The 18,405-nt window shown below is 44.5% G+C and overlaps 1 protein-coding gene across 1 annotated transcript in view; it reads right to left on the bottom strand.

The window, feature by feature from the left end:
• The window catches only part of LOC100707129 (poly(rC)-binding protein 4), a 168,875-nt gene extending 157,430 nt beyond the window's left edge, over positions 1 to 11,445 (bottom strand). Inside the window, 1 exon segment of the mRNA XM_025907055.1 lies at positions 11,117 to 11,445. The gene's annotated coding sequence lies outside the window, so the exon portion shown is untranslated.
• Positions 11,446 to 18,405: the final 6,960 nt, after the last annotated feature.

Genomic DNA, 18,405 nt, shown 5'->3' with positions numbered 1-18,405 from the left:
AGCTCGTCCAAAACCTGCAGCATACTACAACCTCAAACTGGACAGCAAAGTCCCAATTTTCACCCCAGAGAAGGTGGAGCAATCAAATCTGGAAGAAGTGTGGTGGAGGGAGGCGTAGTCAGATGAAAACACCAAACACAAATCTGTAAAAGCTGCTTCCCTATTACTAAATACATTTTCAAGCGTTTTCTGTGAGATTTCTGGGTGGAAACAAAATATCAACAGGACAGACAGGAGAGACCACACCTGACTTAAATCAACTTGTGCTCAAAATCGTCTTCTTCTCTGCACCGATTTCACCACAGACATTAGTAGAAATCTAAAATGTACTTGACATGTATGAGGACAGAAAGATGGTGGTGAGGTGTGACGTGGGCTGGATTACGTCAGCAGTGGAGGAGTCTGTGTTCGCAGTTCACACTGTGATCTGTAGTGAGAGTAGGGAGCAGGTGGAGGAGAACCTGTCAGGTGGAGGTGTGAGCTGTACAGAAGAGGAAAGAAAGTCAGTAGATACAAGACAGAATATGTGTGTTTGAATGAGTCATGCAAGGAGTAGATTTAGTGAAGATTGATGAGTTTAAATACCCGCAGTCAAGAAAATATGTGAAGAAGGGAGTGCAGGCAGGGTGGAGCGGGTGGAGACGAGTGTCAGGGGTGGTTTGGGACAGAAGGAGAGGAACAAGAGTGAAAGAGAAGGTTTAAAGATGGTGGTGAGACCTGCTGTGATGGTTTGGAGAGGATGGAGCTGTTCACCGAGCAGCATGGATCAGAAATGAGTCCATCACAGGGACAGAGAGGAGAGGCTGAGAGGGTTTGGACATGTGCAGAGGAGGGAGGGTGGATATGATGGACAAAGGAGGATGAAGATGGAGCTGCCAGGCAGGAGGAGAAGAAGAGCTCAGAGGAGGTTCATGGATGTAGTGAAGGAGGACATGCAGAGGGTCTGTGTGATGGAGTAGGATCCTGGTGTGACAGAGTAAAAACACAAGAAAGCTGGAAAGCTTGACTTAAGTATATTTATATATGAGACACACACACACACGTGGTAGATTTCCTCCAGCACGTCAAAGCCTTCTGGCCCTTCTGGCGAGCAGGACGGGTGGTGAACAAACCTTCAGGTGTGGAAACTCATCACCAGCCATAATCCTCCACAACAAATTGGGTGGCTTTGCAGGAGAAGTCCACAGCTGCCCTTTAAGCAAGTTTGAAGCCACAGAGCACACAGTGTACGAGAAGGGAACCATCTGCAAACTGTCTGAACAAGCCCGAGAAGATGACCTTGAATATGAGATCATCCAAATTTAATGAGTTTACTGTGCATTTTCTCTTCAGAGGCCCACTGCTGGAGCGTTTTGATGACACCTCTTATTTCTGTGAGTCACTCTGTGACAGAGCTTTCAACAACCAACAAATCTCCGCTTTACTTCTCCAACGTTCACCTGTATTTACTGCAATGCAGCTCCGGTAAAGATGTCAGAATAGTGACGGTGTCTGGCCCGTGATGATGAGAAATAAGAAAGAAAGCAGCTGTTTTATCACACCGACACCCGCTGCTGTCAGACTAGTGCTGCAGAGCCCAGCACCTCAGTCTGAAGCCATCTGATCTATTTTTGACTCCTTGTTCTACTTCATAATGTTTGTATCTGAATTCAAGAATATGCTGCGTTACACTTTTTTTGATGCAGTTTGTGCGTGAACGTCATCAAATTTCTGTCCATCAACCAGGCACACGAACCCTCCTGTGGGGGAGGGGGGGGGGGGGGGGGGGGGGGGGGGGGGCTGTAAAGCCAGTCAAATTTGCAATATTAGGATGATATAAATAAAACTGACTTGCTGCAATAAAGCTACCTTTGAAACCCTCACGCACCTCTGCTGCCACCTGCACCTGTGTGAAAGAAAGCAAAGAACAGCAAAGCCAATGCTCACCCTTTAAAAACAGGTTAGGTTAAAGAAGACAGCACAATTTTGGGGGCTTTTCTGAGGTAGAAGGCCAGGGTGCCACTAAAGTTTGCAGCACAGACGATCATTACACAGGAGACTTGGCATCGACATCAAAGCTGAAGTCCTGGATTCCAGATAAAAGCCTGGAAATACTTGGATGGTAAAATAAAGTTTAAAGCACCCAAACACGGAGCTTTGCTCGTCCAAGGAAGCTTTGTGTTGGGAAAAAAGAAACAAATCGATGTGAGTGTGTTTACCCCACAAGATCCTACAGCGTCACGCTTCTGAAAGACGAATTTCTTTAAGTGGAGTCGAGATAAAAACGATAAAGCGTTTCCTCCAGGAACCCCTGCAGTGCAAGCAACTTCATCAAAAGTCTCCAAGTTCAGCTCCGCTCTTTGTTTCTGTACGTTTACGACACCCGCAGCAGGTAACGGCCTCAAACGCACAGTTATGCATCATAAGAAAAATGTGACAATCGAGTCACCTCAACTTCATGAAAACTAATCTGCTGTCAGGCAAAAGATCCATAAAATGAGGAAATGTAAATAAAAAGGTTTGTGTGTGAACAGTGACACACGAGAACAACATGTTTCAGTACAACAACACTTAACTCATGTTTTATATCAAGCTGTCAATGCACACGACAACATTCTGTTAGAGCGAGACCCAAACTTTAATCCTGAAGGAAATATCTGATTCTCTGGTTCTTGAATGCTTCACTAAATCCATCAGAGAGACTCAAACTTTGTCTTTCTGCTGTTTAATACTGCACAGGTGGTCCACGGCAGGTCTTAAGAGACTTAAAGATAAATGTCTGAGCACAAAGCTCTGCACGTCTTTTCAAAGTGAAAAAGAAAATATTGGAGTGAAAGACATCTACAGGGTGACATGTTAATAAAAGAAATCCCTCCATCTTTCAGCCTGACGTCTAACACAGCAGATATACTTTTGGTGCCGCCCCCCAGACCGCTCTCACCCACTGGGACACAAACACAGCTCGTTTCAGACGGGCGACTGGATTGGCCAACTTGACATGGGCCCTCAGTCGTTTCCTGTGAGCTGCTCCTCAGCAGATTAACCTGCTGCCCTCGTAGGTGCTGTGTCAAAGCAACGTGTCCGAATGTTGAGCCGCTGGTATCGCGTTATAACAAGGTTAGAGATCTTATCCTCTTCACCTTTCAGTGGAATGGAAGGAGTACGCCCCGAGGCGGGTCAACATTTTCTATTATTTACCAGATGCTTAAAAAAGAAAAAGCACACTTTTCCAAGCCGAGCGGTCCATGCAGAGTCTTCTTAAACTGCAAACAGCGCACTCGTCACTGCTACTTTTACCCATCGGTTCATGTCTGGGGGGGCAGGATGAGAGAGACCAGCATATCGCAGTAACCAAAGAGTGTGAGCTGCAGGGCGGTGCGGTGATGGTGCCTCTTGGGTGTATGCAGCACATTCATGGCTCTATTCAAACAACGAGTCAGAGACCACACCTCCAAGTCCTCCAAAAAAAAGTGGATTCAGAAAATGTTTTTTCTTGAGAATCTCAACAAGATTTTTTGCTTTTTTTGGTTGATCTGTTTAATTTTCCACACAGTTACCCAGTTATTCTGGATGTAACCCTGCTAACCTCACCGTCTCCTCAGAGTCCGCCTCATGTTAAGCACTTTGACTGGATTCAGATCATGAGGTTGGATTCACTCTGCAGCAGCTCCTCTGAAACACACGGTACCGACATGCGTCTGCTGTGGAGGGAACACTGATTATCTTCTTAAATAAAGTTAAGTTGTCGTTACAGTACACACAGCTCGAGCGTTTGCTGCCCTCGCTCTTGTTACGGATCCCTGTCGTCTCACAGCTCTCTTCTCCGTTTCCCCCTCAGGACTTTTGTGGATTTAATCAGAAAATAAATGAAGCGATCAGTGTTTCACGTGGATTCTCCCGGGCCGTGGATTTCATGGAAAACAGCGAGCGGCCCTGACATTTTACGCACTCGCACGTCCAGCGGATTCGTTCATGTGTTCGCACACAAAGCAGGCCGGGCTAATTTGTTTACGCATCCCAGAAGTCACGTGATCAGCCTCGGGCGACGGCTGCCCTGCACGATCTGTATCTGCACCTTTGATGATCACACAGAGGAGTCTTCTCTACGATTGGTTCCACTCACGCAGCGAGGTAACACACACACATGAAGTCAACTCTCTGCGATTAGAAATACACAAACAGACACGCTGCATCAGCCAGCTGTAGGCCCGAGAGCTCGCCGTCATCTTTCAACTCCATCGCAACAGCATAAATTAGCATGATTCCCAGAAATGTGCATGTCTGTATCCGTACAGTCTAATCACTGCAACTAAAACAAACTGTGTGTGTGTCGCAACACGCTGTGGCTGCAACCCTTCCACACCATCCTTATCACAACAGCCACTGGTGCATTCCTCGATGCTAACAACAACAGGCCACAGGCAGTGGACCCCCCCCCGCTCTGTTTGTGTGCCCTATAAATAGCCCATTACTTTGAAATGCAAGTATGCTTCCTAAAATCTCCACCCCTCTTGCTCCGAGCGCGCTCCCTGGGACGCACACATGGGCGATGCTCACCCATCTACAGCAGAGTCCAGATTAAACTCCTTTTAAAGCTCAGCGAGGACGGAGCGGCAGCATCACTGGGCCGTTTGATGTGGCTGGTTGATATGCAGCCGGCAGTGTTTGGCTGACTGAGTGGGAGCACGCCGTGCACCGAGAGCGAGGCCGTTTTAACTCGAGTGCGCTGTACAGACGGGAAGCACAGCCAGCCGAAATCTGTCAAACTGGATTTCCTGTCACATTCGGCTAAAACCTGCAGCTTAACACCTCAACGCTAAAACATCATCAAGTTATTACGAGGCTCTTCATAATTAGTCTCGTTTTAAAACAATAAGCCACATTCTCCGGTTCCAGCTTTGCTTTTCACTCGTTCTCTGCTGAGTTCTGAACTGACGGTCGTACAGAAATGACTGAACACTTGGACTCTGACGGCGTTGCAGCGCAGCATTACACGCCGAGTCTAAGAAATGAGATGAGCTGACACTAATTCATATGAGGTGACACGATCAGAGGCAAAGCTGCTCTGGCGAGAGTTAAAAATATTCCAGCTTCAGTGAAAAACTCGCTTTGTGTGAATCCTGAAAACCCATCAGCTGAGATTCTCCTGACACCGCCAACCAGAGATGGACGACGAGCTCGTCGACTCCGATCGAGGGCAGCTGGGTCAGCAGCGCCGTTATGTAGGGATGTGAGAGATTGTTGGACTTTGTGGTAAATTCTTAAAGTATTCCAACTATCAGCTACACTCATCTTCATCCAGCTGACTGGTTTCCAGCAAAGTCGTGTAAGCTCTCCCTCACAATAGAGGTGAACGCAAAAATAGGTTTAGCATCCAGCGTCGATGAATGCTAACACACGCAGGTGGCTCGGTGTTCTAACAGAGTGTACAGGTAGGACTGGATCAGGTGACCCTGAATCCTCCCTTAGTTATGCTGCAATAGGTGTAGGCTGCTAGGGGATTCCCATGATGCATTGGGTGTTTCTTCTTCACTCACTATGTGTTAATAGACCTCTCTGCACTGAATCATACTTGTTATTAATCTCTGGGCGTTTATCAATATGCGTACTTGTGCGTACTTGCGTTCTCGTGTACTCGTGATACGTCATCAGTCGGAGACCAAGTACTGTTCCAATTCGAAGTACGCATCAAGCCGAGAACGCGAAAAAGTCCCGGATGTGTTCTCGCTCCGCCCGTTTTATCGAGCATGCATCGGTGTGGACTTGGTACAGCTATATATCCCAGAATGCATTTCGTCCAAAACTCAACAGCGGACTCCCGGCACATCGTTTTCAACCCCCCCCGCCCCGCTCGCGGACTTCTCACTACTCAGGTTAAAGAAACCCCAGCAGCTGTCTATAGTATTGAGTGTCCACTAGAATAGAAATAAAAGCGTTCTAACATCTCACCTGCTTGTTTTTATTAAGGTATGTACACGTATGTACATGTACACTATTTTTATTAATAGAGGTTTCACTACTGAGGTTAAAAATGATATATAAGTCACTTAGATCACTTCTAAATGTTAATGTTTGGTTTATTTCAGTGTTTTATTTGTTCCTGAGTAAACCGGTTTGGCTGTGATTAAAGTTAAGCTTCATAACATGTTACTCACAGTTAAATTAGGAGGGGACGGCAGTAAAAACTCCGGACCTGTGACATCATCACGTACACAGGTGTTCCAATTGTACATATCGCGAGTCCGTGCTCGTGTTCTTGGCGGGTACGTACTCACCGAGAACGCGAGTACGTACTCGCGTACTTGGGCATTGATAAACGGCCTCTGTCTCTCTTCCACAGCATGTCTTTATCCTGCCTTCCTTCTCTCACCTCAACCAATCGTGGCAGATGGCCCCGCCCCTCCCTGAGCCTGGTTCTGCCGGAGGTTTCTTCCTGTTAAAAGGGAGTTTTTCCTTCCCACTGTCGCCAAAGTGCTTGCTCATAGGGGGTCATATGATTGTTGGGTTTTTCTCTGTATGTATTACTGTAGGGTCTACCTTACAATATAAAATATATGTTGTTGTGATATTGTGTATAAATAAAACTGAATTGTGTTCAGACTGAGAGTAAAATTATGTTCTGGCCCATATTTCGGTTGTGTTTATGTCGCACAGCTAACGTCCACAATGTTCATTTTTCTGTGTTTTTATGTTTTGTAAAATTTAAAGCTTCTAGATAAACATGAAAAGAAAATCATTTAGTATTAATTTATCGACATTTATTTATTTTCTGTGTCCTTTCTTTGAATTATTGTCGTTTTGTGATGATGCAGATAAATAAATGTACAGCATGTTCATAAATAGTTAAAATTCTGATAAAGAGTTCAGTATGTTTACAAGTAATCGTCGACTGATCACAAACCACAGGGAGGACGGAGCTGCAAAGATCTGACCCGGTCACATGTCCACAGCCGAGAGGCTCACAGGACCAAGTTTCAGGGCCAAAGATAATAAATAAATCATGGAGAATCATCGTTGTGTGGCTGATGTTGGATCCTGCATCAGCGTTTTTGAACATTTCACAGTTGCAAAGCTTCCACCAACAACCAGCAGGTCTGCTCCGTCTTTCCAGAGCTCAAAGTCCTCCCATTCTCTGGGCTCATGTTGGGATTATTTTGCTTAAATTAAGTAAAAAAACAACAACTTTTTTAAAATTAATAACAACATATTCACGAGTTCAGACACAGACAGCATGCTCGACACAGAGTCACCACGCTGCCATCACGGTCATCATCAGTAAGCAGACATCCCGACACTGTTAGTTTCCACAAAAACAAAACGTGCATCCCGGGATCTGCAGGAGATTCCCCCGAGCTCGGCTTCATGGTTGATCCGCGGTCACGCCAGGAGCAGCCAACGGAAAACTGCATTTCCCGTTCGGGGTGGTGATGTCATCACCTGGAGCCTGACTGAGATCATTTAAAATCTCGATGCAAACGTCTCACATTTTTACTGCCTCATGTTAGAGTTTAGTTGAGTTTGTATGCATTTTAAAAAGGTCCATTCGTCCTTTGTAGATGAATAAATACTGTGGTTTGGTGCATTAGTGATGCCTCATATTTAAATATTCAAATGAAGATTTTTATAAAAAGCCTCTCGTTGGTGTTACTTTAGAGACTCGATGCTGAAAACAATTTACGAACATTTAAATGGAATAATTTACTCTGAGTGGTTTTCTTACATTTTTAATTTGAATCAAAAGATTTTGGGGTTTTTTCCAAAGAAAAGAAAAGATCTCAGACTTTTATTGAAATGACCGAGTGCTGATACGACACTTTTCTAGTGGGACTGACCACCCACAGTGCTGTGCGTAAAAATGAACTTCTAACCAAAGGATCTTTGGACTAATAGAGGGCATTTGTGTGTGTTTATAGTATCCATAAGACGTGATTTTTAATGCATTCAGTGTGAGGCAAACGGTAAAGTTGTACACGTATCATTTAAAACACAAACTCACATCACGCGAGATTTCAAAGCCAGATTTCTAAAAGCGACGCCAGCTGCCGTCCTTCGTCACGTCCGATGCACTGCACTAGTTTGTCGGCGCATCAGAGCTGATCTGACAACTTTTTAAGCCGTCTGTGGGCCATCTGCGAGTGTGCGATACCACGATCAGGCACGGCGGACTGAAAAGGCATCGCTCGACATCCTCGACTAATCCAGCAGAAAGCAGCAGTGAAGATAAAGCAGGCAGAAGACGGATGTTCTCACCGCAAACTGGCCTCATATTCTGTAAATGTGAAGGCCAGCAGACTGACACGAGTTCACCGCGCTGCTGTCACATCGCACAATAAAGCGGCTTTTAAAGAGTTCAATAAAAGCTATTTGTAAAGACAAAAAATAGACAGTTACTTCTGCTGACAGCAAAGAAATGGCTGCAAACCGCTGCGAAGCACGCCTGGAGTAAAGCCCACAGCAGCAGGCTGTCAGCTCTCAGCATCACTCACAATATTCAACGTTTTATCCTGAAAAAATACTCCATAATATTTATATTCATGTAATATTTTTACTGGAGGGTCATCGCCCACGTTTGCTGTGTGTCTGTTATTGTAACAGTCTGATGGGTCAGAGGTGATGCAGGATTCATGAGAGCAGTGTGCTCATTTGCATCAATTTCCAGAAAAGAAAACTGAAGTCGGATTTACATTTTGTCATTTTTTTCTTGGAGTCCAAAAGTTCCCAAAAGTATTTTTATTATCCTACATTAGAAAATTGAGCCACAAAGTTTTTGGGAATGTCGGAGCTGCAGATGGGCCTCTGAACGATCCACGAACAAACTCAAAACTAAACTAAACAAAAGAGAATCCAAATATGAGGAATAGAGATGAGACGTCTGCTGGATGAAAATGGCAGAGTCTCAGAGAGAAAAGTATATCTTTACATGCTTGTAGAATATACACATTTTTAAGGGAGGGGGATTTGTGCAGGACTCGATTTCAACATTGAGTCTCTGCAGCTTGAAACTGTAACTGTGAGACAACAACTACTCATTTTACTGGTTTCTGGAATATTTTAATGCGAAAATGATTAAATTGAATCCACACTAAGTGGCATAAACAGGGAGAGTGTGTATTCATTTTCATGAATCGTTATTTAATTTTTTACCTGTAATATCTCATTGCTTACGTCTTACTGGATATTTTGACTTTGTTTGGATTTTGAACAATACAACATAAATACATCAGACAGTCACTCAAATTTCAGTGAAGCAGCACGCAGCCTGCTTCTTATTGTTTCTATCTACAACTCAGGGTCGTAGCTGAGAGAATCGGACTGACCAGTAAATCAGCAGCTGAGAGGTGAGCCGAACAGTTGGCTCCTAAAACACGTCAGCGCTGTGGATAAAACATTAGGAGATCTCTCATGAAAAAGTTAAACCATCTACATTTTTCAGAAGTAGGATCTAAAGCCAAGCAAGCTGGTGTTCCTACAGAGGGCTTCCCAACCAATGAAACGTACCACAGCACCTCAACAGTCTCATACGAGGCCCAGTGAACAAAAACCAGCCCGTAAGAAGGTGAAAGTCATCGTGTTCCCAGGCGCCTTCGTCGTTGTCTTCGCTGTAGCCTGATCGTTGTTAGGCAGCAGGTGCTTTCATCCTGTCTTTTAATCAAGTGTTTGAGAGTTAATCAGCGCTCAGATGGTTTAATGGGCCCAGTTTATCCTGCAGGGTTTGTGAAGGTCGTGTACTGGGTCCAGTCACGAGAGCAGGAACAACAGCATCACATTAATAAACTGCTTGGTCAGTTTATGCCAAGCTTTTCTGCTTTGTTCTATTTACTTTTAATATTTCTGTGTAACCTAAACAGGCTTAAACAGTTAAACCTGCTTGGACTGTTGGTTTGTTGATTCTGAACATTTATTCATGACTGAAGTCGTTTTCCAAAACATTTTTTTTTTTTTTCAAAAAGGGGGGAAAATGTTGCAGCTTCTCAAATGGTAACTCTTCTTAATTAATTTTTTAACCATCTGGACTGTTTTGGGGAATCTGTTCCACAGTTTTAGAAATATAATGAATATTATTGCTTTATACCTTGACTGTGACCTGCTTCTAAAGTGCTGACGGGAAAAACATGATCACGTCTCCCTCCTGTGAAGACGGGAGAGCAGACACTGCAAAAGGTGAATAATCACAGATCGAGCCCACAGATGCTGCCTCCTGTCGAGATGGATATTTGCATATTTCCCACTGAAATACATCCCAGATCACTCCGACTCTTTCTGCATGAGCTTACTTTCAGTTGAGGATTATAGCTCTCCAGTGAGGACACAACGAGATCAGACCATAGCAATTACTGAGCCACAGGCCCCCATAATGACACTAACACCCACACACTTCTGCACACACACACACACACACACACACACACACAGAAGCAGAAGGTAGAATGTGGTTTGAGCGTCTTGTCTCCAAACAAGGCTGCTGATGTAACAACTGAACATCTGTGAGCCTTGGAGCAGAAGCAGCCATATGCCACCCAAAATTCTGGAGGAGATGGTGGGGGTGTGGGTGTGAGTGCTGGTGTAAGTGTCTTCTATTAGAGGGGTCGATATGAGAGTGGGGTCAGAGGAGCCTCCGGGGGGCCCACCTCAGATTACTCCGGTGAAGAGCGGCCAATCATTTCTGCTCAATTCAAATCACACGCAAAAAATCCTGTATGAGCGCGACCCCGTCACCTCTGCAGGCGTGCACGGCGGCACGCGGACTGTCCAGCAGTGAGTCAAGTAAACACGGGGGGGGGGGGTCTTTGGAGTGTCCCGCGGGGCGCGGATCCTGCGCTGATCGTTCCCAACAAACGGCTCGGAACCAAAGAGCCACCGAGCGCGCACAAGCAGTGTCTCACACACACACACACACACACACACACACACACACACACACACACACACACACACACACCGCTCAGTTCTGTGCAACTTAAAGTCAAACAGCCCGAACACAACACCAGAGCTCCCACCGGTAACCCACTTCACGCGGTCTGCGTCCGCACGAGAGCCCGGCGCTGTTTGGCGTGCGCGTGGCTCAGCAGCACGAAAACATTTTAAAGAAACGCTAAAAGCGAAACAAGATGAGGAAGGAAGGAAAGATTTCTCTTACCGTGCAGACGAGGAGGAAACGAAGGAGAAATTATAAATCCTTAGTTTGTGCCCGCATTGTCGGACGGAGGAGAAGGAGACGAGGAGGAGGATGAGGAGCAGGCTGCTGCTGCTGCTGTGAGGGAATAATCCGAATGTCAGTGACAATAAACCGGAGAGCAGAGGAAGAGGAGGAGGGGGCGCTACCACGTCCAATTAGAAACAGTGGGATTGATTGTTGCAGGAAATCAGGCAGTTAGTGTTCAGAGCAGTTCCACCCAGTCAGGATGGAACCGAGTCACTGAAGACTAAACACTGCCCCCCTTTTATATTTGACAGATAGAAATAAGGAGATGAGAAGCTAACCGTGAAGATGATCCCAGTGACCAAAGCAGGTCAGAGTTTTTATTCAGGCTTGCGCATGACGCACAGACTTCCTCCACTGTGCTGCTGAAGTCCACTCTGTGATGTGTGGAGCTGAGATTAGTGGGGCTGATTTCCATATTCAAAGCTGAAGCTGCTACACTCACCATCTGCCTCCAGCTGCTGCCATCTAGAGTCTGTAACAGGTCATTAAACCGGAGTAGAGAGGCCCACTGCTAATGCGGTGGGCCTTAGCAGTGAACTTACAGGACATTTAATGTTAGTTACATTTACAATTAAAATACAGTCAATTAAATTTACTGTAAACTTACTGCAAAGAAAATATACAGAAACTCTAAAATACATTTACAATAATTGCTTGCAACAGACTGTCGACCTGTCCCGGATGTAGCCTGTACCTCGCCCTATGGTAGCGGGGATAGGCTCCACCCCCCCGCAGCCCTCATAAGGATAAGTGAAAGAGGACTGATGGATGGATGCTGTAAAATCCAGTTATAGCAACTTTTTGTAAATGCCGTTAATAGTTTTGCTTGAAGTTACAGTAAAGTTACTGCAAACACTTTTTCCAACAAATGACTGGCATCCATGATGATCCATGGTGCCTGTGTTCTCCCTGTGCCTGCATGGGTGCATGGCACACTGGCTTCATAGATGTGACAGTCTCAGATACACAGGTAACAAGTAAACCTAATTTTAAAGTTTTTTTCTTTGTTTTTTAATTAATGCAGTTTTTATGTCTAATTCATTATTGATTGTTGTGGCTCCTGCACCTTTTATTTAGACGAGGGCTTCAAAATAACTGCATGGAGATGTTTCAGTTATGCAGACAAATTGCAAGATGACTTGTTGACTTCTTTAAAGACCTGCAAACAGCACACATTTACACCAACTAGTAGAAGAAGCATCATGCTTGATACTGTTATTATTCAAAGGAGCATGAGAGTGTGCATTACAAAGCACATGTAAAATGTTCTCCTCTGCGTAACACACGTGATGGTCATGTGTGAAGGCTGTGGGTTTGGAGCTATGTGCAGATTAAGGTCAGTGCACCAGAACAGAATCAAGAAATGACCAGAATATAAATCTGATGAGTTTTAAAATGTTTTTTTTCTAATCATCCTTTGTCAAATCAACATCTGAGTCTGAATCCCAGACGAGCCCCCAAACTACAACAACAGGAAAGTGTTCCATGTGAAATATGAGTCAGTCAAAGTGGAATATTAAGTAAAAGAATATTTTTATTTAAAAACAAAAAAGATTCAAATGCTGATCAAACTAAATGTACAGGTGAAAGCAGCTGCTCACTAACAGCCCCTCACTGTCACATGGGCCCACTGGCACAGGACAGGTTTTCTTTCTTAGCTGCTATAATGACAGTGCTAACTTCCTGAGTGGTGCAATTCCTCCACTTATCTCTATTTGAGAAACGGGTGCAGCTCTTGACAGAGATGAACCGTGCACATAACCAGAAGCTCTGCATGTGGCTACACACAAACTTGAGGGTCTGAAAGCAAATGAGAAACTTTATTAAAACCACCAGGAGATCAAACCAATTCCAGCCAGCGAATTCAGACCCAGACTCTTCATGCTGTGAGACAACAGGGCTGACCACTGGACCACAATTTGTTAAATAATATTATGAAGCATCTCTATGAAATAATGGGCCCATTAGAGTCAGAGATGGGGATAAACTGGAGGATGTTCTCTGGCAGTCACAAATGATTGGTGGCGTCTCTTTGTTTCTCAGTCTGATGATTCCTGTGTTCATGATGTCTGCTTTCAGAAAGCTAAAATGGCAACTCGTGGTAACGCGTCATTTACATCCTTCTGTGTACCTGATAGCCTATTACTGTATGTCTGAATTACAGAGTAGATCCAAGAGGAAGAATAAACAGCTTGAGCTCCACAGAGCATCTGATGGAGGTCACAGATACAGGAACCCACCCACCAACCCACTTAGTCCTGTGACAACAAACCATAAAATCTTCAAACAGAGCCAGAGATGAGCGCCCACCTCCTGAACCCATAACTGATGTTGGAAATTGTCTCATATAAATGTCTTCTTCAAGGACTTCTCACCAGAATGACTGCATGTCATCAAAGTCTGCACAATCCAATGATACGTTTGAGCCCGCAGCTGAACGGGGAATCAATCCTTCGTCTCTGAGTTTTATTACCCTGTCATCATCTGTCCTTGACCCCCCCTCCTCCATCTGACCTTATTTCATATTTTCTGAGATCGTCTATCATTCATCTCCTGTCGGTCACAATTGAGCCTCACAGTAACCACAGTAACCAAACCCTCGGTGTCAGTGTTTGGATTGAGCGGTGATTCATTTATTTAACTCTTCATAACACAACAAGTCTTTTATATTTTGATCGTGAATGATAACACGATCAGGTAACGTTTCATCAGCAGCTTTTGTTTTCTGAACTGATGGATCTCTTCAGCTTTTTTCCAGCTATATGTTTCTAAGTTTGGGCTCTAGAGCAGCTTTGCATTATTCATATTGGGAAATAATCCTTTAATATCTTATCCAAGCCATATAGCCCTCAGTTCATCTTCTGTCTGAAAATAGCTATTTTGGCTCCTCCCCTTTTGAGGCTTCTATGCCTGAGATGACCATGGTAAGGCTATCCTCTCTCTATGACATCATATAAAGCCAAGAACAGGCTGAAACCTGAGCGGAGGATACTTACGGATGAGACAGGAAATGAGGAATAAGTCCTGTTTATCACACAAATACAGGAACACTCAGCAAAACATGAGTGAACTTAAGAGCGCACACAGAGTTAGTGCGCACTGATCAGGTCCACACAGAAGCTTCACTCACCCATCAGAGAGTGTGAAGAGTAGCCGTCCCTGCCTCCACCCAGTCAGCACTGACTGAGTGTGTGCAGCTAGTGTTGAAGCGGCTATATCAGGAGCCCTCGAGTGTGTATGTGTGTGTGTGTGTGTGTGTGTGTGTGTGTGTGTGTGTGTATGTCTGTGTGTGAGGAGCAGTGACAAAGGGAACAAGCCTAACAAGGCATAAGTGGCTCAACAGGTATAGCACACACACACACACACACACACACACACACACGCACACACACACGCACACACACACGCACACACGCACACACACGCACGCACGCACACACGCGCGCGCGCGCGCACACACACACAGGCATGTTCCTAATATAACTATGCTGATAACAGGTGGACGGGCCGCACTGCTGAAACATGAACTTTTGATTTGATCTTTTTGTGCAGAAATAATTCTGATCTTTTGATCTGCAGCTCACATATGAAGAGCAAAACACAGAAACAAAGGTGGGTGTACTCCACCTCTCCACCCGTGGCCTCAGGTGGGCTCCAGCCACGTTTCCTTGCTGAACTAAATCAAAATGATGCAAACCACAACAAAAAAATAATTTTGTTGGTTTTTCAAAGATCATTTAGATTTATTTTACAGGCAGCTGTTCTAATGCGGAGCCAAGTGTATTTACACAAGCTCAACTCCCAAAAAACTGCCAAACACAGGTGGTTAAAAAAAAGCTGTTTGGAAAGGAAAGACTGCCCTCTACAGGGAGAAGCTGGCACTGCAGCGTGAAAACCTCTGGGCTGTTCTGGGCTGAACTGTGGATCATCTCCAGCTTTGGCTCCATGCAGGAGTCTCCCACACCTGTTTGCATGGATGCACACACTCTGAGCTCCCTGCAACTTCACAACAGCTTCAAATGTTTTTATTCTGACTAAAAGGAGACATATTTCCATTCACCAGCTTATAAAAAAGCCCCACACTTTTACACATCCCATATTTTCTTCTAAATCTTAAATTTGACATCAGATTTCATATAAGAAATCAGGCCAGTGAAGAATGACCTCATGTCCAGAAGTGTTGGATTGACCTCGGGATTGACAAACCGTTTCCATCTCCACGGTGACAATCAGGCCGCTTAAACATTGTAGTCGAGAATACACTCGTTAACTCATACTCTTTGTGTTCCTCAGTTTGTCACTGGGACACCCGAGTGGAGTCTTTCTATTCGAAAGAACACTGACCTTCTCTTGGTGGTCCACTCTGGAAGTCATCAACCAGCCACAGCAGCTATGGTCTCTGCTGGCTTCTCCTCGCTCTGCTTGCCGCTCTCCACCTGCCCACATCCTGGACCTCGCCTACCAGCTCAGCAGCCCTTCCTCGCCTTGTTTCTCTGCAAGTAAAAGTAAGAATCTGACCTTAAAAACCATTGATCATTATCCTCTCCTGTTTGGAAACCTGGCTAACTTCCACTGTCTTCTCCGGGCTAAGGCTCCCTCTTCCCAGAATCACGTTTGCCCAAAACTTGCCACACTATCCATAAAACCTGCACACGCTCACAACAGGCTTCTGGATCAGTCTGCAGGACACCAAGCACAGCTTTTATTTGACTTAGGACTGAAGTTTAGAGACACTTTATATTATCCATTCAGTTTTATGAACATGACAAACATCTTCTGTCTTAAAAAGATGAAACAGCAGCTTCTCTGTGACAGCTGATGGGAATATCTGCCTAATTCAGTCAGGGACGTCTCCTCTGGCAGGCTGCTGATCGTGGATTCACCAGGATAAAAAGGTCCTCAAATGTCTGACAGCAAAATGAGCTCAGACCTCCTGTTTTTCATTTTAGAGGTTTCTTTTCTTTTTTTTAATAATTATTTGTAAGTTGACGATGAATTTTTTTTAAAGCAATGCAGACTACATGAGAGGCTGTCAGCAGGATACTCTGGTGCGTGCTGAACTGTTCTATCGAGGCTGATTTTGGAGTTTTCTTTCATGTGAATAAAAAGAGATGGACTGATGTTGAAAATGTGCAAATACCTGAATAATGTAAAGAAATGAAGAGTCTGATCTCAAACGTCTTGGAAGGATTCAGTAGGTTAAAGGTCCAATTTAATGAAAAGAAAGAACAAAACAAACAAACAAAAGAAGAACACGTGACTTTGTGTTTCTGGTGGAGTTAAAAAGGCTGAGATGTCCATATTCCGCCGGCAGAGGGCGCTCTTTCACCACCAAAAACGAACAGCTGTCTGTTTTCAGCAGGCACAGAGAGGAGGGGAGGCTGGGGTGAGGCGGGGGGTAAATAATCCAGTCAATACCTAAAACAGACGTGATCAGCGTGTGACGTGGGCGACTCTGTCCGGGCTTCACAGAAGAAACTCAGGTTTGCTCATGTTTGATGTTTCTGTGTGTCCGAAGACTTTTTGGTCATGCAACATAAATATAGTGTTACATTTTTACTGTGTTGGACTTACAGTACGAGTATTAATTCACAACAGAGAAATTAAAATAAAGATACCAGTGGCCTGATCAGAGGAGGAGCACAGCTTACAGACGCACCTTTGTCAGGTTTTCTTCCCGTTTTAAAGCTCAGGGATATTTTTATTTGGAAAGTTTGACCTTTTTTATTTCACAAATTTAAAAAAGGAGAAATGAATAAATAAAGCCGGCTTCATGCTGTCATAGCAAAATCTGATTAAAAGAAGAAAAAAATCAAATTCACTCTTTTCATACTTTGATGTCATTTGTTTTTTGTCCTTTCATATCTCTGCTGTGTGATTCTGTTTCTCTGATGATTTCATGTTTCCACCTCAGGGTGACTGTTTTATTGTTTTGTGTTTCTTGTTGGTTTGTTTGTTTGTTTGTTTTTTAAAGTTGAGAGGAAATGACATTAAAACAAAGTCTCTTGTATAGAAATATAACATTCAGTCATTTGCAGTAAAACAGGATCCCTGCAGCAGACGTCTTGTTTTAACATTTCTAAACTGTCCCCATAGTCGGGGGCCACTGAGGGTCGCTCCACAAGCCCCAGGGTGACTTTCTTGAAGTAGTTCATGATGGATTTTTAGTCTGCTTCAGATCTTTGGCCTGTTGCTGAGGGGACTTTCTTTTTTTTAATGGGGTGACACTGGAGGGAACCAAGAACCAGTCTGTTTGCTTCCAACACCAGTTTCCTGACTGACTTTGGGACATTCACAGTGACAGTTTGCTGATATTTAAAGGAACTCATTGATGATGATCCCGAGGCGGCTGAGCTGTGTTCCTCCAGGCTTTGGTGACTGTAACCAAAGAGATCAGCTTAAAACAGAACTGCTCTCCAAAAGCAGTGTGACAAATCCAGATGTTGGCGCACTTTGTTACCATCTCAGCATCGGTTTCTGATGTGTGGGCAGTATGCTGCCCAGTGGGGGAGAATAAAAACCAAGGTCTGATGAGTCGGTGGTTTTACAAACCACAGAACTTTTTTTGTTTTGAGGCGCTGTGTTGGTTAAGTTCAGGAAAAGATCACAGTTTGGAAAGAAAAGATAACATTTTAAGAATTTTCAGTTCTGCTAAGAAGAGTTTTTCCCAGGACTGCACAGAATCCTGAGAAAACTCATGTACAACCTTTTTACCTTCTTTGGAGCAGCCAGATTCGGCTGTCCAAGGTGTGGTCAGAGACTGAGGACACAAATAAAGCCAAGTTGAGTGGCAGTCCAAAAACAGGCAACAAGGTTTATAAGGCAAAAACAACAGGGACAGCCAGTAGGACAACACGTCAAAGAATGCTGGGGAGACGATGACAATAAATGCACGTGATAATGAGGGAAGAGAAAACAGGAGGCGAACACAGCTGAAACTAATCACTGAAAGTCGAACGAAGGGAAGTAAACTAGATACTAAACACGCTAGACACAGGTTACCAAAATAAAACAGGAAAGAACCAAACAAAGGTAATGTGGCGGGGTGTGGTTTGAGCCCAGCTGCAGACACAGGGTGGTGCAGTGGGTTAAGGGGGCAGTGCCAGGGCGAGGTCGGCCCACACAGCTGGAGGTCATCATTGGATCAGGCCTCCTCTTTGTTAGCAGCACACTGGGCCCAGAGTGGGGTGTGTGTGTGTGTGTGTGTGTGTGTGTGTGTGTGT

This window comes from Oreochromis niloticus, linkage group LG5 (assembly GCF_001858045.2).
Source record: "Oreochromis niloticus isolate F11D_XX linkage group LG5, O_niloticus_UMD_NMBU, whole genome shotgun sequence".
NCBI lineage: Eukaryota > Metazoa > Chordata > Actinopteri > Cichliformes > Cichlidae > Oreochromis > Oreochromis niloticus.
The sequence above is the reverse complement of the archived record's forward strand: the minus strand, read 5'-3'. Positions and strand labels throughout refer to the sequence as shown.